General features: G+C 38.9%; 1 protein-coding gene across 8 annotated transcripts in view; it reads right to left on the bottom strand.

Moving 5' to 3' along the window:
* The window catches only part of SOX5 (SRY-box transcription factor 5), a 644,424-nt gene that overhangs the window by 588,656 nt on the left and 30,810 nt on the right, over positions 1-24,958 (bottom strand). Inside the window, exon 1 of one of the 8 annotated variants that reach the window (XM_068655030.1) lies at positions 11,519-11,536. The exons of the other annotated variants lie outside the window; for them this stretch is intronic. The gene's annotated coding sequence lies outside the window, so the exon portion shown is untranslated. Of the gene's footprint in view, positions 1-11,518; positions 11,537-24,958 lie in introns of those variants that run through there. 8 annotated transcript variants of the gene reach the window in all.

Below are 24,958 nucleotides of genomic sequence, written 5' to 3'. Positions count from 1 at the left end.
TCAGGTTGTTTATTTAAAACAACAAAGGAGGACCTGAAGACTTGCACTGGACATACAATTTTCTTTTGGATGCTACAGAGGGAATACTGTAAAAGGTGCTGGTTACATTGATGAATGTGCTGCTGTAAGAAATTTAGATACTATGCTGGGAAATACGGTACAGAAATGACAGAACAGTTTACATCTTCCCCCATATTCGTAGCTCCACTTTGTGCTGGGACTACAGAATTAAGTGTTTATGGTCACTCAGGGATGCACAGCAAAGCTTGGGCACTGAGCACACAGATCTGCAGGGTGCAGTTGGCCTAAAATTCCCATGAGGCACCACAGCAGCATTCACATACAAAGATTTTTCTGTTTGCAGCTGAAACTGCAAAGTAAAAATTATCCTACAAAAATTTCTCAGAACTGAGCTTTCCAAAACCAGTTTAAATGGAACATTTTCAGTCAGCTTTCATGATAACAACATCAGAGAAGAACTTCATCACAAGAGCAATCTCCCTGGCCTTCAAATATTTTGTTAATATAACTCTGAACATCAGACATATTCTCTATCAAAAACAAGCATCAGTATATACTGTAGGGGAATTTCATTACTACAGAAACAGTGCGATGTATTGTGCTGCTGGCTGGGAATCTCAGACTGAATGACTTCAGCTTTCAGATCAGCAGCCAGAACAGACTACAGCTGGGCTAATTCGATTTAGAAGAGGCCATGTTGTTGGTTTTCAAACGTTAAAACCCCATAGAGTCATAAAACAGCAATGGTGTTGTTGCCTGAAAAAGGACAGACAGAAAGATACAGCCGCTTTCCAAGAAGCACAAACCAAGGTTGCCAAAATATGCCTACAAGAATTACACTGTGGGAAATAAGACATGAAAAGGAAAATAAGTCAGAAAAGCTGGATACTAGCAGTATCCTACTGCTAGCATTACGTCAGCAACCGTATTGGAGAGCAGTGAGTGATATACATGCAGCTGGTTTATCAGCTCACTATGGTCAAAGGGATACTTTTAAATTCAGTCCATATTTATATATCACCGGGTTTTTCACTGAATTTTAAAAGGTGGCAATTACTTTAGTAACGCTCCTGGTAAAATCTGCCATGATTTTTGTAACAAAAGATTACTCACACAAGGAAACAATAATTTGTCTTTCTTCTGGTCTATATGAAAATTGTTTCAAACAGCTAAAATTACAACCATAGCTGCTAATTTTCAAAACTAGCTATTTGACTTTTGAATCTAGAACATATTAACTTTTCAATTTGAGTTTAGTTCCTCATGCCTAAGCCACATTAGACAAAAATAATATTCCATCAGGTTTTAGCTCTTCAAAATGAACCTAGTATTTCATATTATTTAAAAGGACAGTTTTAGCAAATATAACCAAAGCCCATAAAATAAACATTAAATAAGCATAAAACCTTACACATTCTCTCCTCTACGCCCACTCCCCCTCCACTTTCCTATCTTCTAGGAGATGTTTTAATGGACAACTCTGCATTAAAAACAGATGTTAAATTCTAGCTACTACTACTGTCAGCTGGATTGGTAGTAAGGCTTTCAGCAACGTTTTCATACAGCACAACAGACAATGTAAACAATTTCTCTCCAAAGATCCAACTCCCCTTGTGAATTATTGGACTTCTTTGAAAGGAAATATGTAAATAACCCACCATAACAACACAATTCCACAAAATTAAGTTTTGAAAAACCTGTTTCAAAAAGAAAGAAAGAGGGAAAGAAAGAGGGAAAGAGGGAAAGAAAGAAGGGAAAGAAAGAAGGAAGGAAGGAAGGAAGGAAGGAAGGAAGGAAGGAAGGAAGGAAGGAAGGAAGGAAGGAAGGAAGGAAGGAAGGAAGGAAGGAAGGGAAAAAAAAGGAAAGAGAATTTGTTCTTCTATTAAAAGTATTTTCATTTAAGAGATTTAGAATTGAAGTCTCAAGTAAATAGTATTTTATTGTAATACTGTGTTAGAAACTCGTTAAAATTGAATATATAATTTACCCTGCTAAGAAGAGCGGCAATAACTGAGTATAAAATCCTAAATAGGACAAGAGTAAGACAAACTAGAGGAAATCAATAAACAATAATGAATACCACAATATAGTGTTCTGTTTTTTTTTTTTTTGTTGTTGTTGTTGTTGTTTGTTTGTTTGTTTGTTTTTTATCCAGAAGGATTTCACAGAATTCTTCATGCAGCAGCAGAAATGTTCTTTGGCTACTTAGGGAAAAAAAAAAAAAGGAGAGTACAGCATATGTTTGGTGCAGAAATTTCATATACTTGAATTTGGAAGTCCTATAAAATAAAAAAAAACCTTTGGGTTTAGTTTTCATCCAAACCCAAAAGTAGTATATTATAGTTTCATTCCAATACGTAAATAAGATCACTTTATTGAATGCTGAACATTAAATGTGATTTTATGAAGTTTTATTGCACTACAGTGTTGTTTCTGTCAAGTTTCACATTGTGACTTGCATGACTGTGTCTATTTCTGTAATGGCCATTTTCATACTGTGCTTGAATAAATCCATCTGGATGACACACCCATCATAGTATAGTTTCATGAAGTGGAATAAAACTAAATTAGCGCACTGATATCTGTCATGAGGAAAACCTATTTTCATACCAGAACTATGGCTGGATGCTTACTGAGCCATGATGGTCTATAACACACAAATTATTGGTGTAGAGAGACAAGTGAAGGAAGGGTATCTCCCATTTATCCAGTTGCATACCCCATATTCTGAATTCATTAACAGAAAGCACCTGAGTAATTCTACGGCATAAAGCCAAGACAGGCACTGTTGCTAGTTACGGCTCTCCAACAGAGCACAAGCCTGCCCAGATCTGAAAAAGGCCAAGCCATCATTGCTGGATCATGTAAGCAGCACACCATGACATTAGGCGTGTAACTGGCTGAAGAGAACCTTTCTAGGCTCTGATTACATTCCTTTTTCACATCTTACTGATACAAATACTGCAGCACTGCATTGCCACCTGCATTAGTGGAGTTTTACATTATTATACTGACAGTTTTTGCTATTGTGAAGACGTGTTCTTCAGATGCACCATTCAGGATGTATTTTCCACTGAGCGTGAGCTTTTGGCATAGGACGAAAGAAAAGCAGCAGAGAGATTCAAGTGTGCATATTAAACTCTTATGTGGCAACAGTGGCAGGATCAGCAACAGAAGCAGCAGGTTTCATCTGCAAACCAAGGCATTCACACCAGCGGGTTATAGAAGAGCAAATTTCACTGTAAATGCTCAACTGGAGTTATTTTTCAGCTCACAACTATTCCTTAGTGAGCAGGCATTTTTAGGATGGAACGATTCAAAACAGAGTCTTCAATGAATCCCTTTGAAGATGAAGATAGTATTTTACACTAGGGAGCAGTGACCTAGCAAAACTTTATTCATAAGCATACACACAGTATGTAAAGGAAGAAAACAAATAAAAAAGTCATTTCTGATAGCTGGATTTAGAAAGTAAAGTATATCACTGCATCAGACCCAAACTCTAGACTGCAAAACAAGTTTAATCAGCAGTAATTACTCTTTAGCTTTTAGTATTCTCATTTTTTAATAAGACACTAACTAGATTCCTCTCCAGTTGTTCCTCTCCATTGAGCTTACTAAAACCAGAATCACTACAGCCACTTCTGTTCAGTGTCCTTTCCACTTTATGGTTCTCTTCAGCAGTTTGAATTACTCAAAACCATAAAAGCATACTCTGATTGGCCTCCTGTTTTTCTGGAGATGCAGCTCCTTGTACGTTGAGTTCACCATGGAATTTTTGCTCTCCTCATTCAGCCAAGTGAAGAAAAAAAAAAAAAAACACATGAAAACAGAATTTCCCCTGTAAGCTATTATTTTTGAAAGGAAACACACACACACACACACACTAAAGAGAGAGATATAGAAAGAAAGAAATGAAAGAGCACAGACAAGGAAATTATTGTTGTCATGCATACATCTCTGGGGCCTCTTCTAGGTGCCTGGGCAAGCATCACAGGTGGCTTCAAGAGATACTTTGGAAACAAAATTGTATTTTTGGTGAAGAGTAACAGATTTAGCCTTGGGTTTTTCTGTTCATTGTGACTATATAATCTTTTTTCAAATGAAGAAGACTGATCCCTCTTACTCATATAATTTGGATTAGAATGCCTAAACATTTTGGCATTTCAGATATTCATCATTTGGATTAAAAAACCTTAAACATGAACACGTAAGAAGATTCATATCCTTAAACCACATTATAATGCAACAGAATTATCTTTCACAGAGTTTCAGGATCTCTGCCTCACACAGAATAGCCTCACTAAAATTACAACCACCAAAATAACACATCTCTCTCAGTGTGTGTATATATATGCACATACATAATATACGCACTCACAGAAATGTATATACTATACACACACAAGTATCTTGCACATTCTTCCTTGAGATGCTCATAAATTTCAGAAGCTGATTTGCATATTGAAGATTTATTAAAATAGGCTTAATCATAGTGCTCTAACACTCACCTGAACAGCACTTAGATAGATAGGCAAATTGAAAACTCATTCTTAAAGCACTTCAGCACAATCTCAAAGGCCTCAGGAAAGATCTTTCTACACGTCTCAAACTCTCTTTCAAAAGAACCTGATCACATAACATAGGACGACTCTCCAGCATGTAAAGTCACTTATCAGCATGAAGTCTAATTTAATTTTCGTACTTTCACCACACGTGAAGCAATAGAAAAGGTGCACACCTTTAGGTGGTGCACCACATATGCATAAGCATTGTTTCCTTAATGAAATTCTGGCCACACAGAAAGATTTCTAATGCAAACTACTAAAACTGTACATACTGCTGTTTCTCCCTGTCTCATTCCAAGCAATAATATGCATCATATTCAAAAATATTAAATATTTTAACCTACTGAAATTATTGATTATAATTATACATGTATCTCCCAGGTTGCAGAATTTTCATAGTGTTTCATCACTGAAAACACAGCCACCCCTAGAGAGGAATCCAGGAGTTGATCAACAGCATACAACAGTGTTACAGCACAGTTCATAGCAAGAAATTAACACATTAGATATAATTAAAAAAATATTAACCAACTGAAGAGAACTATGCCTACCTCTTCATCTCTGAAAACACAAGAGGCCTTAAAAGTAAGCATCCTGAGGAAGATAAAACACAGCCTACTTTATCATACATGGCACTATGCCAGCAATGTTTCATGACCTCTGTGTAACCTCCAACAGCATTTACACGCACCTTAAAATTATGGTCCATGTTCTGCCCTTGAATATGTACATGCAGCTCCCACTGAAGTCAACGGCAGCTGTTTCTGTAGAGCTGAGGGCAGAATTCAACCTTATGTACTGCTCATTATCAGAGAGATGAAGTCAGATCTTTTGAAAACTCAGTGAGTCTTGAAATCACCCAAGAAAATATTCCGCCCCAGAGAGACTCCCCAACAGATATGAAAACTACACAACTCACATTTTAGTCATTTTAGTGGTGTTTCTGCCAGAGAAAAACATCAAAAGGAAGGTGCAATATGCATGCAGTTCATACTCAGAAAGTATAATATGTAGTGCTGTGCCACACACACACACACAGATATATATAGATATATATATATATATATATATATATACGCATGAGTGTATTTTTCTGAGTGGGAGAGGTTATACAGCAGACACAGTCAGAGTCTCAGCTCTGGAATTACTGACACTCACAGGCTTACCTCAGACCCTTTACGCTTTCAAGCACCATTTAGTGTAGGCAATATTAAAATGTGTGGTTTGTAAAAAGAGCGGCTTTTTCCTCTTCTCATTAAAAATACAATGAAGAGCTAAAAATTTTTCTTCTGGCTTCTCTGTCTTGCTGTATTTATCTACTGTTTTTATTTATTAATTACATTTATAGTTGAGTCAAAATGGATGGTAACCTCTTAAGACGCAGCCAAGGTCAAACCACAACTGCAGGGCAAATTAGGTATGGAAAAAAGACGTTGTGATACCCTCATGCGAATTTTAGCCCACAAGAGACTTAAATGCTAAGTGTTGTGTGGTGAACACAAGACACAAAACTGGCTCCCTCCTTACACTTGCCCATCACTGGCCAGTATCTCCCTCATCTGGGTCACCATGCCATGGTCTCTCCGTCTCTGGAAAGCCCCATACTGCCCACTTTGTGAATGTGGCAGTGAGGCAACGGGCAGGAGGCCACAGCTCTGTGCATCATCCAGAAACAAGGTTTCTCTGGCAAGGCCCCATTTTCACAGACACATGAGCAAAACCACACAACTGGGGCTTTGCTCTGCAAGCACCCCCTTGCCTGCTGGGGGACACATGAAGGTGGTATGATACACGTCTGCCAAGGGAGCTGGTGTGACAACTGCTCCTCCACAAAGCCACCTTTCTCCTGTCAGGAGCGGTGGTGCAGCAGGGATCACACTTTGCAGTTCTTTCCACCACTGCTAAATTGCAGTATTCAGAGTACAGCAGTAGATGCTAACAGGTACTGCTACTAAACATTGGTGTGGCTTGTAGATGCTAGCCAAGTCTAGGATCACCATGTTACTTTTATTCTCTTTGAACATCACCCACAGATCACTACAGGGAATTTGACATCCAGCTACTGAATGGCACTGGACCTTTATTGAAGTCTGTGGAATTAAAATGATTTACACTGACCGTGGATCTTTTTTTTTTTTTCCAGTTGTTAGAAAATGTTTCAGTTGTCAGTGTGATTATAACAGTAACTCTAATACACTCAGAATTGACTAAACATTGGCCTGTTGTTTGTAAATTAACATGAGGATGTAGAAATAACACCCCTTTGAAGCATACTGCTGAAGTTTTAAAAGAATTCTAAAGTTTTTTCACTTATACCAGGTAATCAGTATATTTATTTCTCTGTCAGCAGCTGCTTAGGAGGGCCCCATGCTCAATGGAGAGCTATTAAAAGGCATGTTTGTGATCTCCAGCTGCAGCACAGCATTTCTCTGGCATGCCCTCCCCACTGCAAAGTTCTGGTTACTCAGAAACAAAGTTTAGATAACTGCAAAAATTGACACTGGGCCCAGAGTTTCCAGTGCTCAACACCCATATTTTAAATTAGGTTCTTGGAGGGGTCTGCACATGTAGTTAGGCAAGGCACAGATTTTCAAGCCCTCTGTCTGCCTAAGAGCTCCTGTTGTGCACAGCTGCCCAGTTACTTGGAACGCTGAACTCTCCATACGTGAAAGCCTGCTTTTCAAATCCAGACTCATTGCAAACACCAGATTCATTGAAAACCAGGCTAAACTTAAGAAATGCAAATATTGGCCAAGAAGAAATGAATGCCTTCAATTCATAATGCAATTAGCACATGCTGACAAAGTTTGTATCTCATCAGCATATAAAAACTGTACTGATTTATCTGTATCAATATAATTACAGATACATTGATCCATTTCAGCATGTCCACTCATCTATTGCTCACCTTCTTGCAAATACGGACATGGCTTTGTTCACACAACTGTTTTCAGATCAGCATACCATATCTGTAAGCCCAACGTGTATAACTTTCCATGGCACTATCACCTTCAATCCATGCTAATGTCACTTTCAGTACGTCTTGTGCTGCATAACTGCATCAGGAAGATGTTACATTTTTATCTAGAACTGCAATACAAATACAAAACACATGCATGTCTTAAGCATGTTGGCGAATGAGGTTGTGTTATGGGTAAGGAGTCAAAATGAATTCATACACGACCCTTTCAGCACCTTCCTCTCAAGTTCTTTGAAAAGAAGCAGTTTCTCTTCTTTTCCTTAATGACACCTTTTTCTGGATATAAGTCCATTGCTCCTCTCCAGCTGTGCCCCTTCAGCTATTTCTTGAAACAAAGTCACACGTTTCCAGTAAAGCCAAAGCAGAAAAGAGGCATGTATGAGCCCAGCTCTTACTCTTCAACTTCCCGTTTCAGTGCAGATTCTGCAGGGCTATTCTGGGACTGCCAGAGCCGTGCAGCAGAAAATCATCAAACATTCAGGGGAATCCCCTTCTGTCACTTTTATTATTCTGGCAAAAAAAAAAAATAGTGATGATGTGTCTTTTTAGACACGGTACTGGGCAGCAGGGTGTTCTTTATTTTAAGTAAAGGCAGGAAGTGAGTAATAGATTTCCTTTGCAGTCAAACTGAGGCTTCAGGCTGCCTGGCTGAAAGAGCTTCAGCCTCTCAATACCTCACCTTTGTGCTAAATGGGGAATTGTAGCAATCCTTACTACTTTAATTTCAAAAATATTAGCTACCGACAAGCCATATCCTATCTCTGTCAGGGGCAGCGTGACCTTACTGGCTGGGAAACTGAGACAAAAAGAGGCCTACAGACACACACGTAGAGGACAAGGACCCACTGCTCCCGTATGCGACACAGACTCTGTATCCGTATCATTTCCCACCATTATTAAAAACAGCTCTGTTCCCCCAGCAGTAGAAATGATGGGTTTGCTTATATATGTAGCTATGTTCAGAACAGGTCCAGATGCCCTCACGATAAAATCCCCACACAGCCACCTGTGCTGTGTTTACATTAGGCCTCCTCCTACCACTACTCCCACTGATGCAACTACACAACTGTTAATAAAGTTTTAGTGGGGGAAGATGTTTTTGCAGGCAAAGCAGCTGTTAACTCATGGCACTGGCTCATGTTTAAGGCTCTTCTTTACCTGGAGGAGAGCAGCCCAGTTTCTCTGTGTGTTTAATCTTCAGGTAATACTGATAATGCTGGCTTTTTGCCTAACAGGCCTGAAGAGCCATACCCAACAACTTCTGTGGGTACCAAATCAAGCAAAAAGAGAGACTTAAAGCTAAAGAAACCATCAACAAAAATGGACTGCACAAGTTATTATTATGACTTTAATTATGACTAATTAAAAACAAAATGCAATAAAATGCTACTGTAGGGCAACAGTTAATTTCTGTAATGCAGATTTTCTACTGTGACTCTGCTTAAACTGATAAACACCACCTGAGATGACTTTCTCTTACACTCAAAGGCCACTATGGCAGCTTTGCAGTTCCTGTCATACACTTCTGTGCTTTGGGAGGTCCTCACTGCTTATCTCTATGTTATTAATTACTACCTTTCTTATCTGACACTACAATTAAACCCCAGGCAATGAGACCAGGTAATATTATTTTCATGTTATGTATTTCCAATTTGGCCACTTAAAAAGAAAAACCATTACTATTGAAGCTAAGCAAAATACAAAACTTGGGAAACACGTTATACCAATTAATATTTTAATTGACTTCCTCTCAGAAGAGCAGTCTCACTTTCTAACCCCCATATTCAAGGTGACAGTCCCATTTTATACTCTCGTTCTGTTTTATTCTTCTCTGCTGGCACAACCAAGCTGTGTCTGAGGGAATTGGATTTGCCCCAGGTTCTTCCAAAGGTCAACTCATGCTAAAGAACAAAGCTCCAACTTCTCCTAAGTTCTCATACTGGATTTGTTTTCCTAGCACTGACTTCACTTTCCTCAAACTCAAAGTTTTAACACACTTCCACTATTTCTATGAAACAAATGTCACCAACTTTCAGCTTCTTTCCATCACCAATAAACTCTCTGAAGCATCTCACCTAACCTAAATCTCCTGTTGACCTACAAGCTTCCAGCTTACCCTCTTATGGCTGCTGCTGCTGTCCCCTGACTCTGGCTTACTCTAAGTACACCAAATGACATGAAAAATTCACTACCCTTACTGTTTTCCATATATTTTTGTTTCTCTCCTTTTGTAGATATCTCAGAAATGTAATAAACCAGTCAAAAGGTTGCCCTCCCTAATCTACCCTTTGAAACTGCTTTTTCTTATACTAACTGTTCAGTGCACTCAAATAAGAAGATGCAGGCATACGTTCTGCGTCCCTGAACCACACATAGCAAATGCAGACAGTAAGTATGGCCACTGAACTGGGCACAGTGCCACACTAGGCCGAGTTAAGTGGCTTTTGCCGGTGAGGTGCATGAGGAGGAGAACACTCAGATGACCAAGAGCGAAGAGACGTTTACCACCCCACACATATGCAAACACATGTTGGGACTCCAGTAAATTTACAAGCTAGTGTTGTGTATACATTTTCCACTGCTCTGAATGACAGCAATGTGCAGAAGCAATGGAAAAACAGGCCTCCACAGGAGACCATTTATGAAGTTTCACTATCTGTGGATGAACTGCTTTCCCCAGCAGAGGAGAATTTTCATTCATCACTTGTTTCTCCACTGACATCTCCCTCCTGCCCTTTCTTTCAGCTTCTCATATGCTTGGTGCATAATTAGAGCTCAAACAACTCATAATACTCCACTGTTGGGGCTGTTTCATCTGGTGTTTGCCTGATACACACTGCCCATAGTCACACAGTTTTTATTTTTCCTTAGTCTTCCTGGTATCTCAATAATTTGGTCTTACATACTCAGCCACTCAGATATTTCTAATTCTTCCACTAGCAATGCTTTCTTGTGTCAGCTTTCTTCAGCAGATCCTTCTGCTCTAGGTCCGTTCATAGGTGCAGCTACCAACCTACCATTTTTTACAGTACTTGAAACAGATATCCACTCCCCAAACTGATGAACAGAAGCAGATATATTTTCTTCTCTGAATTTTCACCTATAAATCAAATTTCTAAATGTGTCTATTACATATGCACCAAAGGCTTCTTAATTTCTTACTCATGAATGAGAATTAATTTGAACACACAAGACATTAACTCTGCTTAAGGCTTCCATAAACTTTCAAAAAAACATTTTTTTTACCTTAGCTATTGCTACCCAGACTGACCATCTAAAATTGAGGGCTTAAAATAACTCAGTAATGACCTATAAGAAATGCAAGAATTCCAGGTTTGTAAGTAAAATTACAGAGATGGAAAGATGAATTTAATGAAGACATTCATATGCAAAATAATGTGTGCTGTAGAAAAACGATTCCTAAGAACAAGAACTTATGACTCAGAGACCGAGAACTCAACACCATTTACATGCCATGCATTGTCCAAACAAGAACAGAATAACTCCTGAAATACTGGGCACTGATTTCAATTTCACTAATACAGTAACAAAATACCTGCTGACATCAGCAACATGAGATGAAGATCATGACCCACTATGTCATTAAAAAAACAACAGGCCAATATAGGAGCACTGACCCAATATGGTGGTGGGGTGCTAGCAAGAGCAATGACATGTTTTTCTCTGCCCAGATGACTGCAGTATTCATTCTGTGTAGCTTGCATGCAGTTGGACCATTGACATAATACTCAATAACCACATCCCCTTCTGTATACACCATGGTGGAGAATAAGAAGGTAAGAGTGGAGGGGATTGAAAGCAGTGATCATTTTAACTTTCCCTCGTATTTTTTTCTTATAAAAACATTTGCATACCCTTGTCTCTACTTCAAAGAGCTCATTTGAAAATCCACATCTAAAACCCATTTAAAAAGAAAGTTAGAAATTACCAGCGAAGCAGAAATCCTCAGTCTCACCACCATGGCAGTGTCATTTCCCCGTTTGTACTGCTGACCCAGGTCTTTTTTTTCCTTCCCCCTTCTCACATAGTGAATGCTTGGTTGTGGTTGCTAGTCAAACATATCCTTGAGGCTCCTAGTGTTGTTCTATAAAAGGATGAACAATCGAAAGAGAGATCAGCAAAACCTGCCTCAGGAGTTCTGGTAGGGCCAGTAAGATGAGTACCCTGCTTTAACTGATTAATTTTCAGTAAAATTTTATTAACAAAAAAAAAAAAAAAAAGTGAGACTGAGAATTGCTAGAAGGAATTTTCAGTTTCTAGTGGTCTTGTCTGCTAAATAAATGGAACCCAGGCTCCCTAAGCTGGGAACCAGGCATATACACTTGTAATGTCTGAAGAAAAATCATTCAAAAAAAAATTTTATGGGTGAAGTCTCTCCTGGGGCTAAAGACTAACATAAAAAAGCAGACCTGCTTTTTGTGATTTTTTATCACAAGTCTAGCGAGATTGAGCCTTTTTCTTGAGTCCTTAGTTTCTAAAGTCACCTGATTGTATGAGAGTATCAGTTTCCATTGAAAGAAGAAAAAAAAATTGCCGATTACCTATAAGTGTTTGCAGGATTACGGCTGTAGTTCACACGAAATTTAAGTAATAACGGCCTTGTGTTGTCCCTTTAGTAGCAGAATGACCTGAAAGTTTATAAGTTACTAAGGTCGTGTTTTTCAAAGGTACTTTCTTAAGTTGCACTAACTTTTTAACACTGTTGTATTTTTCTTTTTTCTGTATTTAACTATAGAATCCTGAGCAGCCAAAAACATTAGTAATTCCTAAAAATAGCTATCCTATCCTCCTTCCCAAATTTAGAAATATACAGCATTTCTCAGGAAAAGGGAGAATTAAAGCACTTACTAAAATAAAGGTGGAGCATCCTATTTTTGCCTTTTTAGTCAGCCTTTTTTCATCGACTCCCCCTTTCATCTTCATATACCTAATCCTCATTTTCTCAATCCTATTTTTACTCTTGGAAGTTAACTGTCACCATTATTCATGTTGTCCAACTCTTTTCAGTTTTCCCTCTTTTTCAGTTCATTCATCCCTTGCTTCCTTCCACTTTAAGGTTCTTCTCCTCGACTCAGCTTTCCCCTAACAAAACTGCCTCAGAGAAGTGTATTTCTCCAGCTCTATTTAAGTCCCACTTCAATGATCATAAACAGGCATAAACATAAAGCTAGGAAGAAAAAAAAATTACAGTTGATGATAAAATAATTTTTGACAACTAATTTATGTATAAAGTAAGGTCAGATTCAGAAGGCAGTCTAATCCAAAAACAAGAAATAAAAATTTCTGGAGATGTAGAAATGCTATCTCAACTTCAAGTATTTCAATTTTTGATTTCCAAAGGCTTTGCTTAAAATTCTTTATTTCAACACACTTAGTAAGTTTGCAAAAGATTTAGGGTCCTAAACACAAATCTTTCCTTTTTGTTTCTGTAAAACAAATTCTGTTCAGCTGAAACAAATGATTCCTCCCTCCACCTTCCAAAAAAACTATTCTCCAAACTGTTTTTATTTAATGCAAAACAACTGTAATCCTCAATTCAATCAGCAAATTGAAAAATCTACTTTTGTGTAAAGTGTTCTGGATTCCTTTGGGATGAAGAGCCCTGTATCAACCATAGATATAATTGACCAACATTTCAGGAATGCCAAATGAGCCTCTGCATTACACATTAAATCATCCTACCTTCCAAGCCCTATTAATGGTAAGGGAACTGTATCTGTGATTCAGTGGGTGACAAATCACTCTCCTTTTTCTAAATATTTTGTTGCCACTGTGCAATGCCAACCCTTTATTGACTATCTTCCCACTACCAGCATTCTCTCCCTTCTTTGAGGCATTTATAGCTTGTGTGACGGTAACATTCTTTCTGTCATCCCCTTGACAAAACTTCACCCAATTCCCTTGAAGCATCGACTGCTCACCTTCTTTCTCCAGTTTTCAAGATGCCACAGCACTGTGCTTAGGACAGCTGATGCACTCATCTTTTATCTCCCTTCCTCCCTTTAGGGGTTCTCCCCTCCCACATTAGCACACACTGCCGACTTCCCTTTCTTCCAGGGCATTGCCTGAATGTGGGGTTGAGATCACCAGCTGGCCAAGCCATGGCCTGAGCGTGGCCCAGCAGACAACCTGGTGTTCTTACCCTTACGATGCTGCATTACTGCTCTAACTGATGATGCACTTTTAGGTCCTTCAATGAGTTTGTGCTTTGGCAGCTAGCTTCATAACAACCCAGACTGGAAACATTAACTCTGAAACAAAAATGAGCACAAAGATGAGTTCTGGTCCTACATTTCCTGGAACAGGACATGACAACGTCCATGCCTCCTACCTTTACTGTTGTAAATTGAAAGAATTTCACATTTAATTTCCAGTCTCATTGTTCATTTTACATGCTGCCAAAGCTCAGTCAGACAAAAAGTAGGCTTACCAGCACCAGCTCTTAGCTGTCTGCCCCTTTGATTCCCTTTCCTCTGCTCTTACAGTAGACCCGTGTTGTGATGCCTGTTCACTCTTTCCTTCATCTACACATTTCATCCATCCCAGTTTGAGCAAATGAGTACAAAATGCTGTCCCTGAACAAAAGGAAATTTATTGTGTAGCCAGTAATTATCAATGAATATTACCAATCCCAAAGAGGGCAAAGAAATCTGTTATAAAATCAAAGCATGAAAATGTGGTCCTTCGTGTAAAAGAGAGAAGGTAATATTTCTAATTGAAAATTAAGGCAAGAAGCATGATACTAGCAAAGTGTATTTATTGTGTTAACGTACCATTTGTCTTCTGGGCAAGTTACTAAAGGTCATTTGTTCTTCATGGCAAGTGTTGAAAATAGTTTATGTTGTGGGTCTAACTTAAAGGAACAATGTCAAAACCCTCAGGCCCAAAATGACCTTTTTATGCCAACACAGAGATCTGAATCTCTTACTGAGGATAGTGGTGATGACTGTGTTTCACTCTCTGCTCCCTCCCTCCTCCTTCCAATCCCCCCCCCCCTTCCAGATGAAATTCCCTGCAGAAGACACAACAGGCGGCAGAGCTGCTGTGCCCACTCTGTGTCTTGTACTGCTCATCCCTAGCTCCTCATCCCATGGCACCAGGCACCAAAGACAAGCAGCTTGTCAACGTGGCTGTCTCCCAAATCACCCTCTAACCTAGTGAAAGGTAATGCCTCTGTGAGAGAGGGAAAAGGGAGGGGAAGATGTCAGACCCACCCTCGTCTCCTGAAAGAAAAGGAGCAGATGCTGCCATGTATTCTAGAAGGCAGGACATGATAACAGAATCAGTTCTCATTTCGAAAACCTACAATGATGCTGTTTTCCTGCCTGAACAGAGCTTCCTGGGGTCACATCTAAGTGCTTCTCTCAGAAGGACCTAGCTGTAACAGAGGGAGGAGTGGTGTTACTGGTGTACTGCCAATGACATGAAAAAACACGTGCAGTATGACAGACACAGAGAGACAGACGGATATATAGTTGGAATATAAGGTGCTGAATGGCTGCAGACTGGCAAAACACCTGGAGTCTCACGTGATAATTTAAAACAGCTCACCTCTGCTAGTGCACAGATGCTTTCCCTTAGGTGTTAGTATAAGATCAATGCAATGACCTCGTCCTCATGCTTGTTGTTGCTACATTTTCCTCAAGTCTCTTTAGCCAGAGCATCTTGTGAGCTCCTGCAGATGTGAGACACAAAAAGGCACTAGACAGCACTTTAGAAAAGAAACTAGGATACGCACATCACGGAACTGTGAACACCTTTCCGATTTTGAGGAAATAATCCCACTGCACTGGGCCACGCTGTTCTGGCAATGCAGAACAAACAGCACTGCTGCTGCATTCTTCTACAGGTAGACTTTGAGTCTCTACAGCCATCATTCCCACACTTGTAAGCCACACCTGTGACTTCTGACACACGATATAGCAGGTATACAAGATATATGACAGTACAGGGAACATGTCATGTTCTCCAACACCAGACATCCTTCAAGGGGTTCCATGTAGAAGATGTGCATTTTACAGGCTGAATCCCAAAAGGTGAACACCTCCAGTGAATTAATGCTGAGCAAGTTTAGCATAACCTTTCAGAAGGCACTCAGCACTTTGCAGGATTTAAATGCAAAAGTCTCAAAAAGGCAAGGCTCATTTTCCTGAATTCCCAGCTCTGGCTGCCATTTGTGACAGACTTCACACATTTTTATGCTGCCCTGTCACATTTGGGTGGCAAAAAAATGGCAAAGTATAGATGCCGTGACAAGTAGATGAAACATGTTTTTCCTCTTTAGTGTTCTTAGGCTCAGATTTCCCTTCAACACATAGAGAAAGACAAAAAGCCCTTGGGGCAGACAGAAACAGTTTAAGAGTTTAGTTACTTGGTAATTGTTAAAAGGATTTTAAAAAATTAAAAATTAAAACTTTATAAAATATAGAGCAACCTTGGCCTTTTTGTAAGTGGATAATTTTGTATGTGTAGACTAATGTAATAAATAAAAATATGCAAAGGCATATATTCTAATGTAGATTTTTATACACAGACCTTATGAGTGAAGTTCTTTACTAGATTCATGAACAACATTAAGAGTTTTCTGGATGCCTTTTTTTTTCTTTTTCAGTTGATTGTAAAGATTTCTTGTAAGAAAAACTACAGGAACAAAACAGACATTATGGTTCATGATTATGGTTTCTATGAAATCTAACGTTTATTTTCCTTGACATAAGGATCCAAGAGCAAATGAGTTACTTGGATAATAGATCTTCTTGGAAGGCCATGGGAAATCTAGCTATACTTTATAGTAGACATATGCTTAAAAAAAATAGAAGGCTGTATGGTTGAGTGTGGGAGACTGAAGTGGGATACCACATACAGCCAGTCCTATATAACTGTGATTCCTGTGTTTTGACTTTGCATTTGGTGGAGTTGCAAGAAAATTATTCTTCTCACAGATGGAAAATCTCCAAGGGCCCCAGGAAGCCTCTGCAAGAGCAGTCAATCATCAGACTTATCAGGACTCTTTTGGTTGGCTCACAAATGTATGAAATACTGTCCCTTAAAATACATATAAATAAATAAACCTACAATTAGGTTTACCCCTTACTCATCCACTGTTTGTTTCCTTTTTGCAAAGAATATATGCATTTTTATTAGCCAAAAGCAAGCATCCACAGAACAAGATGTGAAGTCAGAGCTACCACTTGGGTGGTATCCCTTTGACTCAGACATGTACCAGGCTTTCCTTTAATGGGCAAATTGCAGACTTTGATAATTCTGTCCTACACAGCTGTAGTTAACACCGAGTATCTAATAGTAACTCTGACCTTAATCAAGTTTCAGTATGGAAATTTTCTTCCACCTTAATCTCCTGTGTCTGTCTCACAGCAGAATGTCCAAGTCAAATCCTACAGCTGAAAATAGCTTACTTTAAATCGTGAGATACTAAATATTCTTGCTAAAATCTTGGGTCCCTTGAATTCTATAGCGGATATCCCACTGACTTCAACAGAGCTAAGATTTTTACCAGGAAGAATTCAGTTTGCACAGGTAAAGCAATAGTCTGAATCAACTCCTACCCAACCCATGGAAAGACTCCTATTCATATCAATGGATTGGATCAGACTTTAAGCCCATCTTGGCAGAGCTAGGAGCCACACCCTCAGAGATAGTGAAAGAATTGTTGTAAATGCCAGACAGAATTAGGAAGTACAAGAACTCCCAGTACTTTATGCTGTGTCTTACAGGAAGTTTAAAGCTTTAAACTGGACATAAAATTAAACTGCAATTAGATTGAAAAGCAGTAATTTATTTGAATTAAAAACCTAAGCTAAATTTTCTTGTAATCCTTAAAGTAAGCAAAGTAGAATAACAATTTACTTACATGTAAAAGAAAACCTGTAAGAGAGACAGAGAAATAGAAAACATAATAATCTTAGGGAAAACACACACACAAAAACCACTAAATTTTAGAGGTAACCTCAACCTTCAGTGATGGTTCTAAGATTCCATCTATGTTTTTGGCTTCTGCTTACGTTGTAGTGAATCATACTGTACCGATACATGAAAAACAGTCATGACTGAATGAGAAAGCATGATACACAGGTGATGCCATGGAAGATGTTTGCAACATGGGATTAGGTTTCCAACCTTGGTCTATTAATTTCATCTGAAACACTGAAGCAGCTATCAAATATTTCACACAGATTGGTTTTGCTTGCAAGGGTTTTCCTGTGGCAAAGATGACTGCTGTTGTGTTATTTTCTGAGATCTGTTCTTTCATGGTATTGGTAGGATATCATTCAAAACTGATCAAGCAAATGGCCACATGCTTGGAATTTGTTTATTGATTTTTATCCTACTCTCCCATAACAAGCAACGTGCTTTGAAACAATACCTTATAGGCAGCAATGGCTATGGTATGCAGTTAAGATGATAGCAATGAAATGAATGGAAAAAATACATGCAGAAGGAGGATGGATTGAAGACAGAGGGGCAAATAAGTATGAATACCATGTCCATCATTTATATCTTTTTAGGAAATATGCACTCCCTATGAAGATCTAACACGTAAGTGCAAAGAACACATCTTCCAGATGGGACAGTGTGCTGGTTAAGGACCACAGAGGGACCACAAGCACAACACAGCCGGTGGGAAGATGATGGAAGGGCTCCCGCTCACTTCATTTGCACTGAGCAGCACTGCCAAGTACCACAACGTGTAAAGAAGTTTCCCCTGGCTGTCTCCTACCAGCAGCCCTGGTTAAGGCAGTGGAAAACTTTGTACCTTGATTCCCCATGTTGATGCCATCACTCTCTAGCTGAAGAAGAATGCAAGCCCAGTTTCCTATTAAAGAGATAGATAGCACATGCTGCTACCCAGAAGGAGACAGATGTGGACAGCCACAACTCCCCTCTGAAGAATCCACAGAAGAACAAAAAATTGAACATGTAGAACACCATAAAAGGAATGTACCACACTAATAAAATCAACTAGAAAGGGCATAAGGGAAATTTAGACAGCTAAGAAGGAATCTGAAAAGTACATGTTTGGAGAGGTTAAAAAAGGAAAGAAAAAGGATATGCCAGCCTTCAATTACATGTAAATATTGAAAACATTTCCTTTTCTCAGTGACAAAACAATTTTCAAAAAACATGTTAGTCTAACCATCTTGAATATCAAAAAAAAAAAAAAGGCAAAAGGAGAAAGATAAACTTAATTCAAAATATAAGCAAGATTTTCTATCACAATTCTTTAAAATTCCAACCTCCAGACCTGAAGGAGAGTCCAAATGCATTTTGTGATCATTTTTTCAGAATACTGATATCCAGAGAAGGCAGAGAAGGGTACTCTCTCATCTGTTAAGTGCACTTGGCAAAAACAAATGAAGACACATAAAAGAAAACAGAAAACTCCTCCCCATGCATAATGGCAGAGGAAATGGTGAAGGAATAAGTTGTTTATTTGGGGACCTGCATCTTTTGAGCAGCAATCCGAGCAGCTGCTGTACTTACTGCTTACATTTGAGACTAACCTCTACTATGGCAGTAGTAGATTGCATATGGGGCTCATCATTAGACTTTTAGGCTGGGGATTTCCAGGCATTCAGCCTGTGGCACAGTTCATCTGCTTCTGAGGTAAACAAGAGCTGTAGTGTTTAATTCCATAGCAGCAGAGAGAAATCATGAGCATTTTTAAATCACCAATCCCTACTACACAACAAGACCAGACACAGTCTCTGATAACTGCTCAAAAAAATTTGCAGACAAAAGATGTCTGCATAAAACTACCCAGAGGAACTGGTACAGAGTTTGGACTGTTTCTTTGCTGAAATGGATGCCTAATCTGTCTCTAACAGCTTGGAAGGACATCTGTATAGAACTTCCAGACTCGCAGCACTGTCTACAGTGGGATATTACAGGACACTGTTAGGAGAAATGAGAATGATGAAAGAACATGAAATGCAGGAGAGGAAAAAAATGTGAGTTATGTAGGCTCTCCCCACATGTAGTCACTACACATTATTTAGGTGTGAAATAGACCAAATTACTGCCTGTCTGCACATACTAAGTAGACAATGAACAGACAGTGAGATACCTGAAAGAAAGACTTATCTGGTAGATGTTGATTTTAAATTGTATCACGCAACTTTGCTGCTCTTTCATATAGGGAAGGGAAAAGAAAAGAGGTCTGTGCTTTACATGAGCACCCCATCATTTATCTCTTTAAGTCATAAATATTTTATGTTATCTGTCCTATTTTCAAAACATACTTTTGGCCATACCTAATGGGGGCAAAAATGTCTTTTTAATTAATTAGGGGCAAGAAAGTAAATTCCAGGATGATGTTATCAAAAGCAGTCACAGCTGATTTAATTTTGCTGGCATGGAAGTCAATGGAGATTTCAACACTGACTGCAGACACAGCAGAATTCAATTAATGACAAGACTTTTGAGCAGTACATGAAATACATTCAGTAGCATCCGTCCTCCTTCGTAAGAAGTTAGCAGAGCTAACAGCAGAGTGTGTTGCTGTTCAGTCTGTATTCCAGTAGCACAGCCTAGCTCTCAGTAAATAATACTAAACAATAATTCCTGGTTAAGAATTCATTATACAGAAGGTTCAAAATAAGAAAGAGAAAGAGAAAAAAAATCTCAAAAACATAGCCATTTACAGTTGTGCACACTTAAAATCACATTTAGTAAAGCTGCATGGGTTAAAGCAAATAATAATAATAATCAGAATTAAACTAAATAAAATTTGTCAGAATGGAAAGAAAACAAATCCAAACTCTTGACAGCAACATAAAACCAGAATTCTGCCCATTCCCTTCATAATGGCTTTTCTATTGAACTTCATTCTGACCTTTTATTACTTTCCCAACATTGAAGAATATTGCTTTTCAACACTCTTCATGTCTTTGCTACCCCTGCCATTATTCCTGCTTCTATTGTTGAGAGCTGTTAGCCACTGCTGTTCCAAGGTGCACAGAAGTGCTGTACCTTAAAAAAAAAAAAAAAAAAAAAAAAAAAAAAAAAAAAGAAGAAGAAAACAGGCAAAAAACAGGCAAGAACATAAGTACTTTTTGAGGGGAAAAAAATAGCAAAATGTTTCCCACTTTTCTTTCTACAGACCAAAGCCACAATTTGGTGTAAAATTAAATAATAAAGGAACTAAATGAATAAACGATAGATTAATAAGTTTAATAAATACTCCAAGAGATTGAAAAGCATGAAATCAATTTTGTGCTGGAAGGGATGAAAAAAGGGCACTGTTATACGATTTGACTGAACTTAAATAGACATTGTCCTGATCCGGTAATTGTTCCATACTCAGAACATCTATTGAATTCAATGGGAGCTCCAAAACCAGATCAATTAGAGGATCAGAGTTGTTTGGGAAAGGCCTGCCCATCACTTTGAGAAAACAAACCAGACAGACATTGAAGAAGAATGTAAGCCCATAACTAGTCTACAAGATTAAACAAACGAGGCTATGCAAATGCTACAGCCCATAAAGACGCACACAGGCACATGCAATCCTAATGATGTCTCTTAAAATCAAGTCTTGCTCACAGTGAAGAAGGGCTTTGTCACCAACTTTAATGTGAATATCAGCTTTATAATGCGAGTATGACTAGGCTTTAGGAGGAAAAGTCAACATGCTAACATTAAGATACTACATAATTTGCACTACATGTCTAAGGCATGCTGGATCAACATAGCCCAGCAGCTCTTTGCACCAGCAGAAAGCCTGTCAGAGTACAGTCTCGCCCTTAAGCAAAGGCGAAACTCTGGCTCCAGTCCAGAGCAACTAAGACCAAGACACAAACAAAGTCTCCTTCCAGGCTTGCAGCTGGATCCTAGTGGACAAACCTCTGGGCTGCTGTGGAGCCCTGCTGGTTTTAGTTCTGCAAAAGCACAGAGACCTAACTGCAAGACATGGACCCTTAATTCCTAAGAAATACTGTAAGAGCTATTTTAAAATGGGAATCATAATGGAGAATTTATTTAAAAAAAAAAAAAAAAAGCTTAGCTTTTTTTTCTTGATGTTTAAAAATGGCATCTGATCCCACAGTCATTAATCCCTTTTCAGTATTTCCTGGATCCCCAGTTAGCTTTGTGTATCAGTTTCACATAGCAGAAGAGCCTCATGTAGGTTCACCTAGCCAGAGACCTTTGTTAAGGTCTCTGAGGAAACCATACTCATACAGTACAACCCGAGCATACTTCAGTACGAAGGTAAGCAGCCTGAGGTAGGACATTCAGTCTAAAATGGGCTTTAACTTCAGCAGTTGAGATTTTGATTAGCTTTACAATGACAGATGCTTCTGCAAACAGAAGTCTAATAATAAAACATAATGATGAAATTTAGCACTTTTTTTTTTATAGCAAGGGAAGTCATCAAGTAGTTCAAAGCTAGTCCATCTCCAAGTGGCAAATCCCTACCACGTGGAGTATCAGCAGTTCATCTACACTCCCTGTTTTACACAACCATGTAAAACAGATTCCAAAAAGACTTAAAGGGGTTGTATGAATAATCATACAGAGCCAGGAAAAAGGTCCTCCATTCAACTCTCTGGCATTGATTGGGAACACATACCCAGTGAGCAACTAGAGAAGAGAGTCAGATACAGAGTGATTCTTCCTCCTGTGCATATTCCAACCTACAGCTCACAGACTTTCCAAGTACCCCAAAACACAGCCCCCAGGCTGTATCTGCGTCTTTGCATTCAATAGCCCTGATGGACTTTTCTGCTATCTGCTTGACTGATTGCTTTCTAACTATAAAATTACTTGTCCATGCTGGGCTCCAAAGCAGATGCAACTACACCTGTGCCATTCGAGACAGAACAACCCCTCGCAATGGGTTTTCCCCAATGTCTCCTCTTTGTATGTCAGCCCAAAGCAGGTATTCACAGCTCCTGCTGGGCAGCTGCAACCATCACTAGCTGTGGACTCCATATACTCCTCATCTACCACTAAGGTGCAATGATGGCAGTGCACGAAGCCAGTTCACATATGCAGGGTGGCCACCTTCTCCAAAAAGCTATTCTTACAGCCAGAGTCCGTGTTTTTATCCAACCAACTGCTGAACAGAAAAATCTCTCCTCCATTTATTTCAGACCCTGCAGATGGGAAAAAAACAAAACAAAATAAAAGGGAAGTATTTTAAAAAGATGCAGCAGTTCCACAATCACTTCCATAGGATCACAGAAAAATTCAGGTCAGAAGAGACCTCAGCAGGCCTCTGGCCCAACTGCCTGCTCGAAACGGGGTCAGCTAAGATCAAAGCAGGGTAAGCGAGGAGTCAACACAAAAGCCAGCATCTGCTAAAAGACAATTTTCTCCCTTTGACCCTCAGCCATATGTTCCTGCTACATCATCAGGACAGTTGCTGATGCTTGTGTGAGTGTGTCAATTAAAAACTAACTAAACGTTAGTTTGCAGCCAGATCAGTCCCTTGCTCTGGCTCCCTACACAATTGCCAAGCACAAGAAAGGATGCACAACAACTGTGACAGCCCATTCTGGTGCCTCTTTGAAGTGGTTATCCACGTACTGTTCAAGTCTTTCCCTTTCAGTCCATTGATTCTAAGACAGCTTAGTAGTTGGCAAAACATGTTATGACCTTCATTACTTTGTAAAAGCCTTATAAGTTCCAAGTAAAAACTCAGACCTCTGGATAACAAATTCAAGCCTGTTGAGAACCTCTTGCTTTTCATCACTACCATTCACAGGCTCTTTGAAGTAGTCCACAGTTGTTCAGCATTGGTTGAAAATGCTGGAAAAACAACTCTTCTAAGAACCTTGCTGAAATAGAACTAGCAGATCTTCCCATCAAATCCTCAGTGGACTGTGTCCCCTGTTTTAAAAACAATGCTTGCCAGTGACTGCACTGCTGATTAATCTGTCTTAAAATGGGTAAATCAGAAAGAACCTTTTTCTTCTTACTTCCATACTCAGAAGCATAAAATATTTTGCATGACGTTCTGAAACAATACACTGCAGTTCATAGAGGGCATTATTGTGAAATGGTAAATGGTACAGAGATCATTTGCTCATGTTTACTTCTTTTCATAATACAAGACATACAGTTAAAAGGCATATAATGTATTTGAAATTAAAACACTTCTTCAAGAAATATAAAAAGATCTAAACACTATGTAACATATAATTAACTTGAGAAACCAGCTAAAAGAGCTTGGCAGGACTCTTAAAAGATTTATGTATGTGTGGATGAAAACATCCATATTTGCATTTAAAATAAAGCCTCCTCCTGTAAGTGAGTTAGACAATACATCTCAGTTGTGGAGTCTGTACTCCATGAAGTGCTGGGTATGGGTCACCATCAGCCACCGAGTGCTTGTGAGATCAGTTCTCAGTCCTTACATACGGACAAAGCCCTTGCAGACTGAGCAGGGAGCACACAGAGAGCGTGTCTGCATGTCTCTGGCATTTGCTGAGCTCTCCTGAAGGATGTTGGTCTGAGGGGTGCATGTTGAAGTTCACAAGGCAAAGCTGCATGGAGAAAATTTGTACAACCGTACTTCTGTTTGGTGCCTAATCCTCAGTGGAGCTGTGTGTGATTCATCACTTGAGCAAACCGATTTAACTTTAAATAGGATCTAACTTCAAAACTAGTCTTTCTTTTTAGTGTGGGGATGAGACGATACCCTCCACAGGTCCCTAACATATTCTGTGATTCTATGAGGAAATCAAAAAAAAAAAAAAAAAGAAGGAAAGATGACTAAAAGCAAGAAACAGAAAAACAGAATGCACTGTACAGAATGTGGAATAATGGAAGGTTTGAAATGTTTGTGACCTGCTACTGTATTTGCACCAAAATACTGATTTCCAGAAGAGGTATCACGTTACGGAACGTTCACAGGTGTTCACAGATATATGTTACAGAGATAAAAGTACAGGAGGGATGATAAGAGATCAGCTAAGGACAGTAAGAAAGGCAGCTTTGTATCTCTTCAAGGCAAGTAAAAGAAGTAAAAAAGAATAAGCCTTATTGACAAATAACAATACTGGACAACAATTATTTTCAATATTATCAGACATAAAACAGTGGAAGAATAAAAATTCACTTCAAAATATGCAGACATTTCCAAAATGATCAGCTTCCCTTCCCCCATCTCCCACTACCACTGCTGAATAGTTTGAATTTGGTTTCCACTATGAAGAAAGAAGAGTAAAATCCTTCCAGAAATGCAGCTGGGGTTTTGTATCTCTGAGTTTGTATCTGCATTGATGAGTGAATTATAAACCCAAGCAAACTGAGCGTAAGGCTAATCAAAATGCAGCGGAATTACAATATAGCTAACCATCACTGCTGTTCCTCTCACTTCTTCTTTTCATTCTGCATTGAAGAT

This window comes from Anas acuta, chromosome 1 (assembly GCF_963932015.1).
Source record: "Anas acuta chromosome 1, bAnaAcu1.1, whole genome shotgun sequence".
In the NCBI taxonomy this organism is placed as follows: domain Eukaryota; kingdom Metazoa; phylum Chordata; class Aves; order Anseriformes; family Anatidae; genus Anas; species Anas acuta.
Note: the sequence above shows the minus strand (reverse complement) of the source record. Positions and strands in the feature narration are given on the sequence as shown.